The sequence below is a fragment of the Bombina bombina genome, chromosome 1 (assembly GCF_027579735.1).
Source record: "Bombina bombina isolate aBomBom1 chromosome 1, aBomBom1.pri, whole genome shotgun sequence".
NCBI classification, from domain to species: domain Eukaryota; kingdom Metazoa; phylum Chordata; class Amphibia; order Anura; family Bombinatoridae; genus Bombina; species Bombina bombina.
This window is the reverse complement of record NC_069499.1, coordinates 584,708,572-584,731,588: the sequence shown is the minus strand read 5'-3', so window position 1 is coordinate 584,731,588 and position 23,017 is coordinate 584,708,572. Positions and strand designations below refer to the sequence as shown.

The 23,017-nt window shown below is 38.3% G+C and overlaps 1 protein-coding gene across 6 annotated transcripts in view; it reads right to left on the bottom strand.

Moving 5' to 3' along the window:
- The window catches only part of COL6A3 (collagen type VI alpha 3 chain), a 149,208-nt gene that overhangs the window by 125,497 nt on the left and 694 nt on the right, over positions 1 to 23,017 (bottom strand). The window lies entirely within an intron of this gene.

Sequence of the window (23,017 nt, the reverse complement as noted above, 5' to 3'; positions counted from 1 at the left end):
GCCACTGTTCAGCCTCTGCTGTGATTTGCCTCTGCTCAGCCTCAGCTGTAATTTGCCACTGCTCAGCATCTGCTGTGATTTGCCACTGCTCAGCCTCAGCTGTTATTTTCCACTGCTCAGCCTCTGCTGTGATTTGCCTCTGCTCAGCCTCTGCTGTGATTTACCACTGCTCAGCCACTGCTGTGATTTGCCACTGCTCAGCCTCTGCTGTGATTTGCCTCTGCTCAGCCCCTGCTGTGATTTGCCTCTGCTCAGCCTCTGCTGTGATTTGCCTCTGCTCAGCCTCTGCTATGATTTGCGTCTGCTCAGCCTCTGCTGTGATTTGCCACTGATCAGCCTTTGCTGTGATTTCCACTGCTCAGCCTCTGCTGTGATTTGCCTCTGCTCAGCCTCTGCTGTGATTTACCACTACTCAGCCTCTGCTGTGATTTGCCACTGCTCAGCCTCTGCTGTGATTTGCCACTGCTCAGCCTCAGCTGTGATTTGCCACTGCTCAGCCTCAGCTGTGATTTGCCACTGCTCAGTCTCTGCTGTGATTTGCCACTGCTCAGCCTCTGCTGTGATTTGCCACTGCTCAGCCTCTGCTGTGATTTGCCACTGCTCAGCCTCAGCTGTGATTTGCCACTGCTCAGCCTCAGCTGTGATTTGCCACTGCTCAGCCTCAGCTGTGATTTGCCACTGCTCAGCCTCTGCTGTGATTTGCCACTGCTCAGCCTCTGCTGTGATTTGCCACTGCTCAGCCTCTGCTGTGATTTGCCTCTGCTCAGCCTCAGCTGTAATTTGGCACTGCTCAGCATCTGCTGTGATTTGCCACTGCTCAGCCTCAGCTGTTATTTTCCACTGCTCAGCCTCTGCTGTGATTTGCCTCTGCTCAGCCTCTGCTGTGATTTACCACTGCTTGCCTCTGCTGTGATTTGCCACTGTTCAGCCTCTGCTGTGATTTGCCACTGTTCAGCCTCTGCTGTGATTTGCCACTGTTCAGCCTCTGCTGTGATTTGCCTCTACTCAGCCTCAGCTGTAATTTGCCACTGCTCAGCATCTGCTGTGATTTGCCACTGCTCAGCCTCAGCTGTTATTTTCCACTGCTCAGCCTCTGCTGTGATTTGCCTCTGCTCAGCCTCTGCTGTGATTTACCACTGCTCAGCCTCTGCTGTGATTTGCCACTGCTCAGCCTCTGCTGTGATTTGCCACTGCTCAGCCTCTGCTATGATTTGCCTCTGCTCAGCCCCTGCTGTGATTTGCCTCTGCTCAGCCTCTGCTGTGATTTGCCTCTGCTCAGCCTCTGCTATGATTTGCCTCTGCTCAGCCTCTGCTGTGATTTGCCACTGATCAGCCTTTGCTGTGATTTCCACTGCTCAGCCTCTGCTGTGATTTGCCTCTGCTCAGCCTCTGCTGTGATTTACCACTGCTCAGCCTCTGCTGTGATTTGCCACTGCTCAGCCTCTGCTGTGATTTGCCTCTGCTCAGCCTCTGCTGTGATTTGCCTCTGCTCAGCCTCTGCTGTGATTTGCCTCTGCTCAGCCTCTGCTGTGATTTGCCTCTGCTCAGCCTCTGCTGTGATTTGCCTCTGCTCAGCCTCTGCTCAGTCTCAGCTGTGATTTGCCACTGATCAGCCTTTGCTGTGATTTGCCTCTGCTCAGCCTCTGCTGTGATTTGCCACTGCTCAGTCTCTGCTGTATCTTGTGTTCCAGCAACACTTATATAGCCTTGTAAGTATTCTACCTGTGATACCAGTTCCTGTATTCTTCATGAGCCATGATGCCTAAAAGTAAGAACGTTACACTAGCCCCATTCAATAAACAAGAGCCTGTAAACAAACATGCCTCTGCATATGAGCTTCACTCTCCAGACCCGCCAGCAAGTGTGACAATTCCACCCAAAACGTAAGAGTTTTTTTCATAACTTGTATATTAGCCCATGAAGCTAATTTAGTAGCTATCTAAATATTTATGGACCAGCTAACAATGATAACCAAAAAGTGAGTCTCTAAAAGGATAATTTGTACAACATACTGGAGAGTAAATATCTGTCTCAAAATAGTATAGTAAGTGTGTTTTTATAAATGATCAGGTACAATTTGTATTATGCAATTCCATGTATATTGTTGTTATGGAATATATGATATTAACTGCATTTTGACTATATCAAACCACATTAAACATCTACCACCCTCCTGCCCAGCACTCTAGTGCAAAAATAAATAAATTGATTTTACTTCTTTTATTAAACTAATCTCTTTGTCTTAGCATCCTTTGTTGAAACCTAGTTTCTTTCCATTACAGTATATTGAGGTATGCTCAGGAGGGTGCATGTTGCTTGAGTACTAACACAGTTGCAATATAGTGGTCAGGAACCATGCACACTTCTCAGAATACCTCAGTATACTGTCATGGAAACGAGCTACCTTTCAGAAAAGTATACTAAAAGGAAGAGGTACATTTGGTTACTGAAGTAAAATAGAAACTATTTATTTAATGGCTGTGTTCTAGTTAATTAGAAGAAATCTTTACAGTTTAAAACTGTTACTTTGTCATTAAAAGAAGTGTTCCTAAGAGGTATATTGTTTAAAGGGACAGCCTACACCAGAATTGTTATTGTTAAAAAAGGCAGATAATCCCTTATTACCTATTCCGCAGTTTTGTATAACCAACACAATTATATTAATACAATTTTTACCTCTGTAATTAGCTTGTATCTAAGCCTCTGCAAACTGCCCCTTTATTTGAGTTCTTTTTACAGACTTGCATTTGAGCCAATCAATGCTGGGTCCTAGGTAACTCGACGTGCATGAGCACAATGTTATCTATATGACACACAATGTTATCTATATGACACACACACCCTCTAGTAGTAAAAAACTGTCAAAATGCATTCATATAAGAGGCGGCCTTCAAGGTCTAAGAAATTAGCATATGTGCCTACCTAGGTTTAACTTTCAACTAAGAATACCAAAAGAACAAATCAAAATTGGTGATAAATGTAAATTGGAAAGTTGCTTAAAATTACAGTACATGCCCTATCTGAATCATAAAAGTTTCTTTTGGACTAGAATGTCCCTTTAACTTGTGCATTGTCAGCAAATCAACATTACTCCTCACAATGCAAACTGCAATGAAGAGACATTTTCCTGTAAATATACAAGTCTGTGACTCACATGAGAGCTACAGACTTGTATACTCACAAGGCCCATGTTGGATATATAATTATTCTTAATGTAGTGATTTCTCTGCCATTCCCAGAGGCAGCGGTTGAGTTAATTATCTTGCAGTATTTTGCTTATTCAAATATTTATATTAAACATTTAATTTTGGAATCAGAGGGATTAAAGACATCTGTCAGAAAGTAATCAAATCCTTACTTTAAATCCCTTCTCACACACGATTCGATTCCAGCTGCCTCAGTAACCCCTCATCACCCAGGTATGCTAGGGATCAGAGTTACTGAAATTGTATCTGGTTTACTCCCACATGCAGGATATTGTCTTCCTGAGCTGATAAATGATGTTTAAAAGCAACTAATGGGTAGATTACAGGTGGAGAGCAAATATATTAGCGCTATTGTGCATTAGCAACTCTCGAGTCCAATCAAAATGAAGTTATAACATACTTTGCACATACACATTCACCTTTGACCACTTTCCAGTCCAGCACTTTGCCATATACAATATCCCTTTTGCCACAACATCTTTTTTTTTTAATTATAGGGAACTTCAGGGTACAACTACAGTAGCAGAGTTACTACTCACCATGCTAGTAGTTTTCCGTCTGAACCTGCAGCTCTTTTTTAAAGGTTTTCTCTTATTTTAACCCATTACAGAAGCAAACTGGCAAAGCTCTGCATCTTTATACAAGATGCCGCCATCTTGTAGCGACCATATTGTTGCATCCTGCGATAGTAGCAGTGAGTTTTCACAGATTTATTTCACAGTTTAAAAACTACATAACATGAGCCACCGTTTTTTAAATGATATTTATCATTTGTGTACAAGCATCAGTCTCCTGCAGCACATGTTGTCACTGGTATTATTATATTGTTGTGCTTGTCATGCTCCCATACACTGAGGACAAAAGTTTGTATAGCTTGTATATCATTATAGTTCAAGCTTGCAAATTCATTCAAATCATTTAAAACGTTAATGTGAAACAATCAGCCATTTTTTATTTTCAGTTGCAGTTTTCATTACATTGTTCAATTTAAAATGAGCATAGAGCCTTATTCTGACCAATGAGATATTACCTACTGTATGCAGTTTAGATTTTTATTTTTTTATTTACTTTTCTAAACTTTCCATTAGAAAAGCAGTTGCCTGAATTACACATACAATAAAACAAAAAAATCTAGTTAAACACATACGGCTAGCGCAGGAGAAGCAGCCTTTTTACACAGAACAAGAAGTGCAATGTCTCTTGAATAAGTTAATATCATTTTAAAGGGACATTGCACACTAGATTTTTCTTTGCATAAACATTTTGTAGATGATACATTTATATAGCCATAAGCCCCCATTTGCAGTTTCCTTAGAGCTGCCCACAAGCATGTACAATATTGAAAAACAAAAAACAAATCAAAACCGTGCAAACAGACAAGGTAAGCAAGAGAAACAGACACAAGTAGTGTTACAAGAGGATAAGACAATTGAGGTAGAAAATCTAAAACAAAATGGTTGGAAAGTATTTTTGGATGGATTGTGATAAATCTGTCAAAGTTTCTGATTGTAATGGTTGAATGACTTCAAATTGTAAAACAATGGGGAAACGCCATACAGGATATTGCACAAAGCTGTTTATTAAAGGGACATGATTCATATAGAACATATATTTTTAAACAACTTTACAATTTACTTCTATTATCAATTTTGCTTCATTCTCTTGGTATCCTTTATTGAATGAGCTGCAGCGCACTACTGGGAGCTAGCTGGACGCATAATTAAGCCAATTACAATACACATATATGTGAAGCCACCAATCAGCATCTAGGTCCTGAGCCTACCTAAGTATTCTTTCCAGCAAAGGATACTGAGAGAACTAAGCAAAATAGATAATAGAAGTAAATTGTTTCATGCTGTCCCTTTAATAATTAATTACAAATTAAAAACAAATCCTGCCTCAGCCCTACAGTAAAGGAAAAGATTTACAGCAAATGTTGATGCCTATCATGGATTATGGGGACGTAGTATATGCACCTGCACCGCAAACTCACCTTAATAAACTTAATACATTGTATAACTCATTTTGCTGCTTTGTGCTACAATGTAACTACAGGACCCACCATTGTGACATGCTAAAAGAACTAAACTGGCTGCCGCTTGAATCCAGACGCACCCTCCATCTTTCCAGCCTTGTGTTTAAGTGCTTTTCTGGAAAGCTCCCACCCTACCTGAGCAGAATGCTCTCACCGGTTATTCCCACCTCCTATAACCTCTGATCCAATACCAGCACATTATTTAGCTTGCCTCAATACAAAAAGAAAGCAGCTCGATCCTCCTTTTCCTACAGAGCGCCACAATTATGGAACGACCTCCCGCACACTTTCAAACCTTCCCCAAGCCTAATATCCGTTAAGAGATCCCTCTCTGCATGTCTCAAAACATAATGCACCTGTCATGGTTGATTATATATTTCCTACCTGTTCTATGTAAAATGTTTGCATATATTGTGTATTATTATTGTTTTTGTATTTTATTGTACCCCATTGTATCAATGCAATGTTTTGTGGTCCCAGGACATACTTGAAAACGAGAGAAATCTCAATGTATCCTTCCTGGTAAAATATTTTATAAATAAATAATAAATAAATAAATTAATTAAAATAATCCCATACAGACGTCTTGCTTGTATACTCTAGTCCAGCGCTTTCCAAACTGTGTGTCGGGACACATTAGTGTGTCGGTGGCAGTGTGTAGGTGTGTCCCTGCTTCAGCACAATTTTTTTTTAATTTAAAATTCTTTTTAATTTTTTTTTTTGGTTTCCGACTTTCCGTCCTGCCTGCTACGCATATCACATTTTAATTCTTGCACATACCTACTGTTACTTGTAAATACATTTTGTTATTATATAATTTATGCATGTGTCGGTATCTCTTGAAACAAGTTAGTTTCACCTCCTGTTTGCTAGTACATCTGAATTATTGTGTCACAAAATGATGTAGGTCTAAAAAGTGTGTCACCAACATTAAAAGTTTGCAAAGCTCTGCTCTAGTCTACTCAATGGTTTTCAGGATGCAGCACTGCCCTCTAGTGAATAAAGCTAGAAATACAACATTTATATAAGTTCATATGTTTTATATACCTGTATTATAGACTTACAAACGGCTAGATTACGAGTTTTGTGGTATGAGTGAAAAAGCAGCGTTATGGCTCTTTTTCACTACCGCTGGTATTACGAGTCTTGCAGGTTTAGCTGCACCGCACCCTTTTTTTGGCCGGAACGCAATGTTACTACTGCAGCTTTCAAAAAGTCCTTTTTCAATGGGACTTCCTTTGCGCCGGTATTACGAGTTTGCCTGGGAGGCCAAAAAGTGAGCTGTACAGCCTAAAACTACAAGATCCATAACGTAAACTGAAAGTCAGTAGTTATGGGTTTTATGCTACAAAGCAGTAACATAAAACTCATAACTAAAGTGCTAAAAAGTACACTAACACCCATAAACTACCTATTAACCCCTAAAATGAGGCCCTCCCGCATTGCAAACACTAAAATAAAATTATTAACCCCTAATCTGCCGCTCCCGACATCGCAGCCAATATAATAAACATATTAACCCCTAAACCGCCGCACTTCCGCATCATAAACACTAGTTAAATATTATTAACCCCTAATCTACCGCCCCAATGTCGTCGCTACCTACCTACAGTTATTAACCCCTAATCTGTCGCCCCCGACGTCACCGCCACTATACTAAAGTTATTAAACCCTAAGTCTAACCCTAACACCCCTACTTTAATATAATTAAAATAAATCTAATAAAAAAATCCTATCATTAACTAAATAATTCCTATTTAAAACTAAATACTTACCTGTAAAATAAACCTTAAGCTAGCTACAATATAACTAAGAGTTACATTGTAGCTATCTTAGGTTTTATTTTTATTTTACAGCTAAGTTTGTATTTATTTTAACTAGGTAGACTAGTTACTAAATAGTTATTAACTATTTACTAGCTACCTAGCTAAAATAAATAAAAATCTACCTGTAAAATAAAACCTAACCTGAGTTACACTAACACCTAACCTTACACTACAATTAAATTAATTACATTAATTAAATCCAATAGGACGTGCCTGGGGTTTCAAGCGATGGAAGCGATCGTGATTGCTTCCAGCCAATTTCAGGGTATTGCAGCAATACCTCGATATTGAGGCATCGTGCAATACCTTTTTTTTAAGCAACCGATTCAGAGAGAGAAACTCTGTGGCCCTCTCTGCATCGGCCAGCGATGGTGCAGATCATTGGTGGCGTGGGAGGGATAGCAGGGAGGCAGGTGGGCGGCCGATCGCTGGAACAGTTCCGGTTTCAGATGCAGAGAGGTCCGGTCACGCGTGTGAGGGGGCAGAAGCGGGTGGGACCACTACACTATGGAAACATTTTAGTGAAAGGGAAGGAGGGAGAGGGGGGATAAGTGTTGGGAAAGGGATCTGGGGGTAGGGTATTGAGGGGGCAGCTACACTACAGAAAAATGTTTTTTTCATATAAAAAAGCAAATTTTTTAGCAAACCCTGGGGGCAGGTTAGAGAGCTGTTGGGGGGGGGTCAGGGAGGTTGGGGGCTAAGGGGGATCCATCACTGCAGAATATATATATATATATATATATATATATATATATAAAGCCTTTTATTTTAGTACTGGCAGACTTTCTGCCAGTACTTAAGATGGAGGTGACAATTGTGAGGTGGGGGAGGGAGGTATCAGGGGGTGGGATGTGTCAGGTGGGAGGCTGATCTCTACACTAAAACTAACCCTACAAGCTTACCTAATTAACACCTTCACTGCTGGGCATAATACAAGTGTGGTGCGCAGCAGCCTTCTAATTACCAAAAAGCAATACCAAAGCCATATATGTCTGCAATTTCTGAACAAAGGGGATCCCAGAGAAGCATTTCCAACCATTTGTGCCATAATTGCACAAGCTGCTTGTAAATAATTTCAGTGAAAAACCTAAAGTTTATTATAAAGTTAACGATTTTTTTTTTATTTGATCAAATTTGGAGGTAAAATGGTGGCATGAAATATACCAAAATGGGCCTAGATCAATACTTTGGGTTTTCTTCTAAAATATATTCATGTCAAGGGATATTCAGGGATTCCTGACAGATATCAGTGTTACAATGTAACTCGCTAATTTTGAAAAAAAATAATGGTTTGGAAACAGCAAAGTGCTACTTGTACTTATTGCCCTATAACTTGCAAAAAAATGGTTTGGAAATAGCAAAGTGCTACTTGTACTTATTGCCCTATAACTTGCAAAAAAAAGCAAAGAACATGTAAACATTGGGTATTTCTAAACTCAGGACAAAATTTAGAAACTATTTAGCTTGGGAGTTTTTTGCTGGTTGTAGATGTATAGCAGATTTTGGGGGTCAAAGTTAGAAAAAGTGTGTTTTTTTAAAAAAAATCATATTTTATAATTTTTTATAGTAAATTATAAGATATAATGAAAATAATGGCATCTTTAGAAAGTCCATTTAATGGCGAGAAAAACTGTATATAATATGTGTGGGTACAGTAAATGAGTAAGAGGAAAATTACAGCTAAACACAAACACTGCAGAAATGTAAAAACAGTCCTGGTCCTTAACTGTAAGAAAATTGAAAAATGGTCTGGTTACTAAGGCCTAGATTTAGAGTTTGGCGGTAGCCGTGAAAACCAGCGTTAGAGGCTCCTAACGCTGGTTTTAGGCTACCTCCGGTATTTGGAGTCACTCAAAAAAGGGTCTAACGCTCACTTTTCAGCCGTGACTTTTCCATACCGCAGATCCCCTTACGTCAATTGCGTATCCTATCTTTTCAATGGGATTTTTCTAACTCCGGTATTTAGAGTCGTGTCTGAAGTGAGCGTTAGACGACAAACGGGGCAGAAGAGGTCTTCCATCCGATTGAAGTCTTCATCCAAGCGGGATCTTCTATAGTCATCCATCCGGAGCGGAGCGGCAGCATCCTGAAGACCTCAGACGCGGAACATCCATCCTGGCCGACGACTGAACGACGAATGACGGTTCCTTTAAATGACGTCATCCAAGATGGTGTCCCTCGAATTCCGATTGGCTGATAGGATTCTATCAGCCAATCGGAATTAAGGTAGGAATATTCTGATTGGCTGATGGAATCAGCCAATCAGAATCAAGTTCAATCCGATTGGCTGAAGACTATAGAAGATCCCGCTTGGATGAAGACTTCAATCGGATGGAAGACCTCTTCTGCCCCGCTTGGATGAAGACTTCAGCTGGATCATGGACCTCTTCAGCCCCCCGCTTGGGCTTGGATCAGGAGGAGGAGCTCTTCTGGATCGATCGGTGAACCTGGTATGGTGAAGATAAGGTAGGAAGATCTTCAGGGGCTTAGTGTTAGGTTTATTTAAGGGGGGTTTGGGTTAGATTAGGGGTATGTGGGTGATGGGTTGTAATGTTGGGGGGGGTATTGTATGTTTTTTTTTACAGGCAAAAGAGCTGAACTTCTTGGGGCATGCCCCGCAAAGGGCCCTAATAAGGGCTGGTAAGGTAATTTATTTAATAAGAGTTAATTAATTTTGTTAGATTAAAATTATATTTAAGTTAGGGGGGTGTTAGTGTTAGGGTTAGACTTAGCTTTAGGGGTTAATACATTTATTAGAATAGCGGTGAGCTCAAGTCGGCAGATTAGGGGTTAATAATTGAAGTTAGGTGTTGGCGATGTTAGGGAGGGCAGATTAGGGGTTAATACTATTTATTATAGGGTTAGTGAGGCGGATTAGGGGTTAATAACTTTATTATGATAGCGGTGCGGTCCGGTCGGCAGATTAGGGGTTAATAAGTGTAGGCAGGCGGAGGCGACGTTGTGGGGGGCAGATTAGGGGTTAATAAATATAATATAGGGGTCGGCGGTGTTAGGGGCAGCAGATTAGGGGTACATAGGGATAATGTAAGTAGCGGCGGTTTACGGAGCGGCAGATTAGGGGTTAATAATAATATGCAGGGGTCAGCGATAGCGGGGGCGGCAGATTAGGGGTTAATAAGTGTAAGGTTAGGGGTGTTTAGACTCGGGGTACATGTTAAAGTGTTAGGTGCAGACGTAGGAAGTGTTTCCCCATAGCAAACAATGGGGCTGCGTTAGGAGCTGAACGCGGCTTTTTTGCAGGTGTTAGGTTTTTTTTCAGCTCAAACAGCCCCATTGTTTTCTATGGGGGAATCGTGCACGAGCACATTTTTGAGGCTGGCCGCTTGCGTAAGCAACTCTGGTATCGAGAGTTGAAGCTGCGTTAAATATGCTCTACGCTCCTTTTTTGGAGCCTAACGCAGCCTTTATGTGGACTCTCAATACCAGAGTTATTTTTATGGTGCGGCCAGAAAGAAGCCGGTGTTAGCTACGCAGGTCCTTACCGACAAAACTCTAAATCTAGCCGTAAGGGATTAAATAACAAAGGACTTGAAAACAAGAGGCACTCTATTTAGCGCTCCCGCAAAAAATTCGGTAGAAGTAAGCTTTTTGAGCACATTGGTTAGCGTGCGTATTACAAGTTGAAAGTAAAATTGGATTTGGTATAGTATATACTTAAATAAAGATAGGAATAATCCTGAATGAATAAATTTGATTTTATTTGTCAATTCATTAGCTATATACCGGATTTGGTATAGTATATACTTAAATAAAGATAGGAATAATCCTGAATGAATAAATTTGATTTTATTTGTCAATTCATTAGCTATATACCGGATTTGGTATAGTATATACTTAAATAAAGATAGGAATAATCCTGAATGAATAAATTTGATTTTATTTGTCAATTCATTAGCTATATACCGGATTTGGTATAGTATATACTTAAATAAAGATAGGAATAATCCTGAATGAATAAATTTGATTTTTTTTGTCAATTCATTAGCTATATACCAAGTCCAAATTCGTTGCTGTATTGGGTGTTAGAAAACACTCTACACTTTTTCATGGAATCTTTCATACATTCTTTATCAACGTATTTGGATGCAATTAGTTTTTCAATATTTATAATGGAGGAATTGTATGGTTACAGCTTTTTCCACTATCTATTAAGGTCTTTTATAAAATATATAAGATATTAAAACTGCTGCTATCTATCTAGTTATAATTTATTATTGTTGTAACATTAGTCTGGCTAAGTATTTCTAAATTTGAATTTATATCAAATATAATAGACATAATTTTGTTAGAATTATGTTCCTCTAGTTAGGAGTTCTATCCTATTATATTTAATCAAGATTGAATTGTAAGTTACAAATAAACAATAGGGAGGAGTGACAATCTCAACATGATTTTATTGCAACCAATGAGAATTTAGAGAAGGGTACTAAAGGTTTAATGCAGGTGTGCCCATTAGCTATGATTACGGCTGTGTGCCGAAACATGTCAGCTATTTGTTCTCATGTTTGATTTTTGTTTTTTGTTTTTCGTTCTATTTTTATGCTGGTACCCCCATGTTTTAATGAGTGTGACTACACTTGAATAAAGTTTATGTTTTTACCGCTATTTTGCACTTTTTTGCTGAGAAACTTTGGGCTTGTGGATTCGTGAACTTTTCAGGTCAGCAGTTGTGCAATAGCGGTGTTAAAGTGCTCCATTCATACCCCAGTTTGGCGTGGACAGCTAGACTTCCCTATTGAGGCTTGCTATCATTCAAGAAAGTTGTCCCGGATTCTCTCCAATCTGATTGGATGAGTAAGTACACGTGGTACGTCTCACAAATGCATCTACACGTATTCACGCTGTTTCCAGTGTTTGGATATCGGAAGGGCATCGGAAGTACAGAGGGCTGCTTCGATGCTGAAGTAAAAATACGGACATAGCGGTGGATAACAACTTCCAGGATGCCAAGAGCAATCACTTATCGAGGAAATATCCGGTGAGGTCGGTAAGTGGGTAGCCGCATAGCGGTTTCTTGCATGAGTAAGACACTTTTTAAGGAAGATTGTGTATTAGACCCACACCGACATTTACTCACAACAGTGATTACGCTCCATGATTGATCTAATTGTTTCTGATGAGACTGTTGTTGCCTCTCATATGAAGTCTTAGGGCAATAGCCATGTGGGGTGAATAAAGGATAAGACTATCTTTGGACATATACATATATTAAATGAAGGATTGAAAAACACTTTCTTTATTTTGTATATATAGGTATAGATATATACAGATATACATAGGAATATATATTTAAAAATACTTAGAACATACTCCCCTACGTGAAGAACATTGGAATGTGAAAATTTACAGTATGAATATTGCATAAATATGATTTTTCATGTTTTCATCTACTTGACTGCAAAGGGCTCCAATGCAGCACCACTCGTAATCTATCACAAAGTCTTAAAAAGCAAAATTAACTAACTGCCTCTTAAAGTTCACCAAGTCCTACATTTTGGTTTGTGACCCATTCCCTAATGAATGTAGAAATCATTAAGCTTTAGGAACGTGGGAGGCAAAAAGGCAATTAATGTTTTCCATTGGCTGTTATTTATAAGGACTGTGCTCTACCTTAAAGGTACACAACCCCCTATTTTTTATTTCATGAATCAGAGAGAAAATACAATTTTAAATAATTTTCCAATTTACTTCTATTATCAAGAAGCGTTGTAATTGTGTTCCAAATGTTTTGTTTTTACGTTTTTCCTATTATGGAAATATTTTTGAGCCCTTGTTAAAAACTGAATTCAGACAAACTATAAACTGATGATTTAAGATACAAAGAAATAACTGAGAATCCCAACTTCAAAGAAACATGAATAATTTATTATGAAAGAAGTTCTCTTCTCCCTGCACCAAGCCCTGATAAACACATACAAGATGGAATAATGCTATTGCTCCAAGACAGCTGATAAGCCCGCTATATAAACTAAGATAAAAAAATAGTTTTCTATGGAATAACCACTAATGCGCTTGTTATCAGAGAGTATACGTTATACCCACAGCAGGCTCATCACAGCTATTCTATTTTTGTTTTTTCAAAACCAGACTGAATAGAAAGTATATCGGTCCTGCTGCACGTTACTGTAGAAGTTTAAGCATTACAGGGATATTAACCAGTATGAGATTATAATATAAAATGTTGAATTATCTGTTAAAAAAACTATATACTTTCATTATTTGTTTTCTCCCCTTTTCCGGTAATTCAACTTTGAAAATTATTGTATTTCTAAATTCCATTGACTTTCTATAAAGTAATGGGTGCCATCATGTTTGAACTTTTTTTTATGTATCTCTCTCCTGCAGAGGACAAGAAGAGGCAGTTAAAAAAACAGACAATAAAAGAGGGTGTGCAAACAAGGTTTTGTGAAACACAGGATTATCTAACATGGTTTCCACACAGCCTTGTTTGTTGTCTCTTTCATTGCCTGATTGATATATGTTCCTAAGTATCCTCAGCAGAAGAGAGACATAAATTGAAAACTTAAGTTCAGACATGACAGCACCTATTACTTTATAAAAACTACATTAAGGTAACCAAACCTTTATTCTTATATCTTCACTATTTAAATAACTAATACAATTGTAAAACCTACATTTACATATTATTCTAAGGATATTCTTTGCTTTGAATACATCATTATGTAATTGCATGTAATTACTGTTTAATAATTCTTTAAGGCTAAATATGTCTCCCACACAGCTTTGCTGTGCAGTTCATACGAACCTGGCACTAAGGGGTAATGTGTGTCTTGGATGTGGTATTTCTCTTTCTCTCTCTGATGCCAGCACTCCTTGGTGCTGAAAACTCTCCATTTATGGGAAGCTGCTGCTAGACTTGTATGTGTCAGCAAAGTGTCAGCTTAAACCAAAGCTACAACTCCCATGGGGTAAAAGGAGAGGGGGAGAACAGACGAAAGAGGAAGGGTGAAGATAGAATGAGAGAGGAAGAATGGGGCAAACTGTTTAGAGAGGGAGTGCTCAGTAGCAATAACAAAGTATCCAACTAATAACATAGGAAGGGTCGTGGTTATTCGGTTTAATATAAGCACCAGCCATATGTATGTTCATACAGCCTATGAGAGGGTCTGCAAAAGCAATATGGTGCAGACATGGCTGATTGTAGAAAGAAGGGAAAATTATGTCCTCTCCATATAAATTTGCTTTAGATTATTTGTGTAAAATCTCTCCTCTAATCTGTTTCTCATAGTTTACCTCTGAAATTAAAAGAAAGTTATATCCCATTCATAATTTTTATCACTTAACTAATTCAAACCGCCATGCATCTAATTAATTGGTATTTGAAAATGTTATGTTTCTTTAAGCAGACTCTAATTCATAGGAATAGGGCCACAGGTGGTATGATATGACCCATTATGTCTGTCTAACCCTGTTTGTTACACAGACCTCCCAACATCTTCCCTAATCCTGTGGGATTGTCACGGGTTGGGAGATTGGCCCAATTTCACGCCTACAACATCTCCAGCCAGGGCAAAGGATCCATTTTTTAAGGACTGCCCCAGCTCCGTGCTGGACATGAAAAACTTCAGCCAACCTAAAAAACACTCCTGGCCATGTCCATTGTCCTGCTCATAAACACACTGTTGGGCCATCACCAAGACTTCTCACTCCCCAGTCTCGGAAAGCCCTGGGGGAATTGTTAGGATTTATTTTTTGACAAGGTCGTTTGTCATACGAGCTGGTTTCACATGGACATTCAGTATGTCTGATACACATTTGGATAACACACTGACACATGTGCTAAAGCTGTATGATTTCAGAGAGGATGCATTTACTAAAAAATCTCTATCTGACTGTATTACCCCACAGCTTAGCAGTCTCTTTGAGATACAGTGCCAGACATACTATATACACACAGAAACAAACATGCTTAAAAATGCATTAGCAAAAGATAGCATCACTGAGGAAAGCACAAATATTATTCATAAAATTAGATTATTTTTCAAACTAATAAGAATTTTTCCAGAAGTTTTCCTAAACAGGAAACAGCAGTGTTGGGAAAGCTCTGCGCTTTATAAGAGAAAAATGCTGGTCACTAAGTGCTATTGCTACTCAGTGACTAGTGATTTGTTTTTGGATTTATCTCACTGCCAGCTGCCCATCACAAAAATACTGGACAAGCGCTAAGTGACTGGGCACAATGTTAGGTGGGGTCACAACACCCCCCAAGGATGATTGACACCCCCTGCTAGCGACAGTTTGGCCGCGAATGTGCAGGGGCCAGCATTGCACAAGCATTTCACACGAAATGCTTGTGCAATGTTAAATACTCACAGAGTATGCTGTCTGCATTTAGCGATGTTAGGCAGACATGAGTCACTACAGCGAATCATGTCCGCCCACCATTTGATAAATCGGCCCCATTGTCTTTAAAAAACTGGACATTTTGACTGTCAAGAATTTTAGTGAAAATTTTACTGGACAGCCTGCTAAAATACTGAAATGTCCAGTTGAATACTGGACACCTGGCAACCCTAATCAAAACCCTTTAGAAATATTTGTCTAATGATTTTTCTACAAAATTCAACATTAAAGGATATGAAACCCAAAAATGTTCTTTTGTGATTCCAACAGAACCTGCAATGTTGCAAAAGTTTCCAATTTACTTCTATTGTAAAATGTGCTTCGTTCCCATGATATTCTTTGTTGAAGCGATACCTAGGTAGGTTTCTGGAGCACTATGTGGCAGAAAATAGTGCTGCCATCTAGTGCTCTGTCTTGCAAATAGATAACATTCTTGCAAAACTGCTGCCATATAGTGCTGCAGTAATGGTCAGGCTACTTTTCAACAAAAGTTACCAAGAAAACAAAGACATTTTTAAATAGAAGTTGTTTAAAATCGCATTATCTATCTGAATTCTGAAGAAAAAAAAATGGGGTTTCATATCCCTTTAACCCAGTACCCTGTGTGCCAGCCATCGCAAGTACTGTAGAAGTGCTGGTCTCACCAACAGCGGCAAGACATCGCTATTTCTGCATGTCAATCAACTAACAGGTAGGGAACATTTTGTGCAACATTCTTAAAATTAAACTAATTTTAACACGTTTCTTCGTTTCGCATTTTGAATGCTTGTACAAAATTCTAACATTCATTTAATGTAATAGTATTTTTAATGCTATCTTTAAATGTAGTATTCTATTTTAATTTTTCTAATTCAAATATTGCATTATTCAAATCAAATTATGCAATATTCGAATTAGAAAATGTTTAATTAATATATTTGTAATAGTATTTTTGTTGCTATGGAAACAGTTTTAGTGAGTATTCTAGTGTACACTAATGCACATACCATAATAACATGCATTGGTATCCATTAATATAATTGTTATGGAAATTCAGTATAAAATTGTGCTGGTGGAACTGTAGTGAGGACACGTATGATCTGATCCTGTCCAAAAGATCCCTCAAATCAGAGATTCCCAATAACCCAATGAAAATGATATCTCTTCCCAGGAACCTCCCTTACATGCTAGTGTCTAGAGGATGACAGTAACTAGATTTATTTTGGCTAGATGTTATGTATCTGCAGCCTGGAAGCAGAGGGAGCCCCCTTCTATCTCCTGTGTTTGATGATTACAGGAGGCCATGCTTATGGAAAGACTGACAACTACTTCATGAAAACTTTCCTTAACATCTGGTTTCCATGGATTCAGTTTACTGGTTTCTGGCTTTCTGACTACTTTCTCCCCTCCCTCATCTTGAGTTTTTGTTCCAGTTACTTCTCCTTGCCTTACAGGTTTATATGATATGGAAAACATTCTCAAAATATCTATAGCAACTGTATATCCACATGACATTCTTATGCATGAAAATCACTTGGTTTAAATCTGTTAATTTGTCTGTGCTTGAAAACCGCTCATATCCTGAACTATAATTCTTAAGTTATTAACAGTTTCATTTTACATGACCAGAAGTTATATGGTGCAGATGAGTACTCTTGGAATAAAGAGCAGCACCAGATTCATGTGATGCTATTTCCCAGTACTCTTAGATGAATTAGAGAAAATAATCAGCATAAATGTTACCTATATTAAAAATAATGCTGTGGATATTTTTGGAATTAAAGCCTATGAGTGCCTATCACTTTTTTTCATATAGCCATATGAAAAAAGTGGTATATACAGGGAGTGCAGAATTATTAGGCAAATGAGTATTTTGACCACATCATCCTCTTTATGCATGTTGTCTTACTCCAAGCTGTATAGGCTCGAAAGCCTACTACCAATTAAGCATATTAGGTGATGTGCATCTCTGTAATGAGAAGGGGTGTGGTCTAATGACATCAACACCCTATATCAGGTGTGCATAATTATTAGGCAACTTCCTTTCCTTTGGCAAAATGGGTCAAAAGAAGGACTTGACAGGCTCAGAAAAGTCAAAAATAGTGAGATATCTAGCAGAGGGATGCAGCACTCTTAAAATTGCAAAGCTTCTGAAGCGTGATCATCGTACAATCAAGCGTTTCATTCAAAATAGTCAACAGGGTCGCAAGAAGCGTGTGGAAAAACCAAGGCGCAAAATAACTGCCCATGAACTGAGAAAAGTCAAGCGTGCAGCTGCCAAGATGCCACTTGCCACCAGTTTGGCCATATTTCTGAGCTGCAACATCACTGGAGTGCCCAAAAGCACAAGGTGTGCAATACTCAGAGACATGGCCAAGGTAAGAAAGGCTGAAAGACGACCACCACTGAACAAGACACACAAGCTGAAACGTCAAGACTGGGCCAAGAAATATCTCAAGACTGATTTTTCTAAGGTTTTATGGACTGGTGAAATGAGAGTGAGTCTTGATGGGCCAGAAGGATGGGCCCGTGGCTGGATTGGTAAAGGGCAGAGAGCTCCAGTCCAACTCAGACGCCAGCAAGGTGGAGGTGGAGTACTGGTTTGGGCTGGTATCATCAAAGATGAGCTTGTGAGGCCTTTTCGGGTTGAGGATGGAGTCAAGCTCAACTCCCAGTCCTACTGCCAGTTTCTGGAAGACACCTTCTTCAAGCAGTGGTACAGGAAGAAGTCTGCATCCTTCAAGAAAAACATGATTTTCATGCAGGACAATGCTCCATCACACGCGTCCAAGTACTCCACAGCATGGCTGGCAAGAAAGGGTATAAAAGAAGAAAATCTAATGACATGGCCTCTTTGTTCACCTGATCTGAACCCCATTGAGAACCTGTGGTCCATCATCAAATGTGAGATTTACAAGGAGGGAAAACAGTACACCTCTCTGAACAGTGTCTGGGAGGCTGTGGTTGCTGCTGCACGCAATGTTGATGGTGAACAGATCAAAACACTGACAGAATCCATGGATGGCAGGCTTTTGAGTGTCCTTGCAAAGAAAGGTGGCTATATTGGTCACTGATTTGTTTTTGTTTTGTTTTTGAATGTCAGAAATGTATGTTTGTGAATGTTGAGATGTTATATTGGTTTCACTGGTAAAAATAAATGATTGAAATGGGTATATATTTGTTTTTTGTTAAGTTGCCTAATAATTATGCACAGTAATAGTCACCTGCACACAGAGATATTCCCCTAAAATAGCTAAAACTAAAAACAAACTAAAAACTACTTCCAAAACTATTCAGCTATGATATTAATGAGTTTTTTGGGTTCATTGAGTACATGGTTGTTGTTCAATAATAAAATTAATCCTCAAAAATACAACTTGCCTAATAATTCTGCACTCCCTGTATATATATATATATATATATATATATATATGTATGTATATATACATATAACTTTGAGCCCTTCCCAGTCAAACAGCTTGTGTTATACCATATGCTTTAAAACACTGTTTAAATATTTATTTCAGTAATAAATATACATTTTAATTGTGTGTGTATATATATATAAAATACTCAATTTTAATATTTTTTAAATGTGTTTTGCTATTTCCCTAGAAGTAATTACTTCAGCAAGTGCAACACATAACTCACAATTTGTGTAAAGTTTAGGGTGGCTGCATTATCCATTGAAAGTATAGGCCCGCATTAAAGAGATGTCGGCTTTGATATGATATAAAATTCAAATAGCCTGCACTTTGCAAACCACTTCAAAAGTCTATTTTTCTGTGAGCTAAAGGTTTGAACTTTTCTCCAATCAGCGCTCTCCCCTTAAAGGGACACACTTAACACCTGCTTAAAATTTTCTAAACTGTTTCTGAGGAATCAAAATAAACTAATACACTGTTCTCAATGCTGTATAATCATCTTACTACAAGCTCTTCAAGAAGACTCTTCATATTTTCTATGCTTATCCACAGCTTTTATTTTCCTATCTATGGTGCCATCTTGTAACGTGCGTTCCACACAGGCACTGCAGTCACATGACACGTGTGCACGGCAGCTTCTTCTCTCACTGATGTAACTTATTGAAGGCAGCCAAATCGTCAGTGCTCATTCACTGTAATGCATTGCAGTGTATGAGGACAAAGTTGAATTTTATGTGTGTAATACAGTAACTGCTATTCAGATCTCTGAACACACAGATAAATATTTCCTTGGATATTGCAGAGATCTCTCTGAATAACAGTGAGTTAAAAAAAACGGCTGCTAGACTCTCTCCCTTTCCCTCCTCCCTCCTCCCTCCTCCCCCTCTCCTCTGCCACTGAACATCGGGCTGGTGATTGCTTCTTTCAGTTATAAACAGTGAGTGAAACAAAGACTGTGGAGATCTGTTCAGGGTACATAACATGTTTTATAAAATAAGAAGCAGTTACTGTATTACACACATAAAAATTAAACTTTGTCCTCATACACTGCAATGCATTACAGTGAATGAGCATTGACGATTTGGCTGCCTTCAATAAGTTACATCAGTGAGAGAAGAAGCTGCCGTGCACACGTGTCATGTGACTGCAGTGCCTGTGTGGAACGCACGTTACAAGATGGCACCATAGATAGGAAAATACAAGCTGTGGATAAGCAGAGAAAATATGAAGAGTCTTCATGAAGAGTTTTATAGTAAAATGAACATACAGCATTGAGAACAGTGTATTAGTTTATTTTGATTCCTCAGAAACAGTAAGTTCAGAAAATCTTAAGCAGGTGTTTAGTGTCCCCTTAACACACTTTTGTTGTAGCTAGATTGCTGATTGGAGAACAAATCAGACTATTAGCTAACCGAAAAATAGACTTTTGAAGTGGGCGGGGAGAGCGGGGAATTTGAATTTCATATCTAAATTAAAAAGTAGGTTATAGGGCATCTTTATTACCTGATGAATAAAACTCCATCTAAAATATCCCTAACATTCCGGATCTGTTTTTATAAAGGGGAGAGTTTGCCATCACTTTAAGGAGTTGCTGGGACATTTGATTGATGGCTGATGTTTTGGGAATGGACCCTTCTTAAAAGGTTTTGGAGACATGATTTATAAAAAACTAGTCCTAAAGCCCGTGTACACGGGCCAAAATCCCTATCCACTTGGATCCCCTCTCCCTCCTTCCCCTTCCCTTCCGCTCTCAACTTTTTTTTTTAATGTAGTGCAGTGGCCCCCCCACCCACTCCCCCATTGTGGCCTCCCCTGGTTCCGCCCGCTCGCGCCCCCATCTCCCGCTCCCACCCACTCCCCTCCCAATGCCCCCCCTGTCTCCCGCCCCCTCTCTGCTGTCTGATCCTCACTGACTGATCTTTCTTTAGTCTCTACTGCGCATGACTGCATCGGACAAACATACCTGGCTGGCCTTTTATAATATAGGATCATCTTCTTAAATGAATACTGCACTCTTGAGTCAAAGGTTTTACATTAGCTTTGTCATTATTTTGTTTTATATTATATTAATATAAGGCATTTTTATATTAAGTATGGGTTTGTGAGTATATATGATGTGATTACTCTTGGTTGTGGGAAAAATGATAGAACACTGATAAATATAATTATACACCAGTACATAGATGTAATCATTAAGTAATAAATTGTTTTGATACACATTTATGCTAACATGGACAGTTATTATAATTTGCGGTCTTATCTAACTCTCACCTACTCACCATGACAAAAGCCTTAAAATCAAATTTAAAAATAAAATCCAGAAGCACAAGTTGATGCTATGAATTACATTATTTTTCTCTGTTATAATGAATTTAATCATAAGTCTTGATTAAACGCATTATAACGGAATAAAAATGTCATTCATTAGAGTCAACTTGTGCGTCTGGATTTTATTTTTAAATAGGAAAAATAAATATCTCTTAGGCACCTCCTAAAGTACTAAAAAAAAATGCTCATTGGTTTATAAGGAACAGTTAATCCATTTTCAATTTCCAACCTATATAAAAAAATACATGCGAATACATTAGAATAATATCCTTTGCATATGCCTTATAAATATATGTGTGGTAATGATAGTTTTATCTAGATTGCACATTATGCCTTGACATCCATGAATGAATGACATAAGAAGGTATATCAGTCCTGTGAGGGAAACTAGGTTATAGTTCCAGAGGAATCACATATTGAGCATGAAATGCATTGACTTCAAACCATACATCTGGACATTGTTTGAGTAATTCCATGATCTGGTCTATGTCAGGTGGGTGGCTGCTATTCAGTGAGTGCTGACTCTTACTGGATGATTGAAAGGAGATTTGAAAGTAAAAAAGATGTCGAGCTGCTCTGAAACAATTTGTCACTTTTTAATCATAAACTAAAACTTTACTACATTAATCTTTGTATTATGTTTAGATTGTTGTTTCTATTCTTAATATTTGCAATCACACTATAGACAAACTTGTTAAATTGTTACTTGACATTTTCCAATTTACAGAGGACTATAGCGCATTAAGGGGTTATTTAATTTGATTAAAACTTCACATCAGCACCACATTAATTACAGAGGGAGCAATGCAAAATCATGGTAAGTTTTTGCTATAAGCTTGAATTCTGGGACCTTGAATATGTATTTTCTAGGGGGCTCAGAAAAGATGCAGCCTCACTGTAGATAAACTTGGGAGTGGTCCATGGATTGCTTTGACAATAATTGTTTCCTAATTTATCCATCACCTGCCCAATGCATATGGTGTGAATCCCACCCCTTTTGGAATAGAAGTATATATTTTTGAAGTGGTAACAGAACTGCCAATTTATGTCAGATCAATCAAATAATTAATAGCATTAAATTAAACACAAAACATAACTGGGAGCAAATTAATAGCACTATATCAGAACAACAGAAGACAGCAAAGAAGTAGATTGTAAGCTCTTTGGAACCGGACCCTCCTCCAACTGTATTCATTTGTTTAGTTTGTTTTATGGTTTTGTATCACCAATCAGTGTCATTGTGTACTTATACTCATTCACCAGCACCTGGAAACTGGCACCGCTTTACACTAATGCAGTAATAATCATTTTATCATACAACGTGACCAAATTATTCCAATTAATAAGAGGGTAGGACAATATTAGCAGCAAACTTATATATAAACACATTAATTAGGTAACAATAACATATTTATTCAAGTATAACAATGATGGTTTGATCTCAGAAAAACATGTTAAATAGAAAATATAGCCAGTGAGTTAAACCAGTAGAAAAGATTAAGTCTATGAAACTCTGCTACTGATAAAATATAGATTGTAAGACACAATACTAAAATAATCAGATAATGATCTTCAGGTAAATGACAGAACAGAATATGATAAGTACACAGGCATTGCATGTTACTATATAGCTCAGTGCATGTGGCTATAAAGCACTGCATGTATTTATACAGCACATTGGTGCTTATCGTTCAGTGGACACAATTCAGAAAGAGGTTTCTACAGTTTCTCTGTGTTCACCGTCTTCGCCATCCTCTATAGTTTCACCAAATCTTATGTTTTACTTTGTAACTGATTTACTAAATAATGGAGAGATCATTGAGCTGCAGTAAA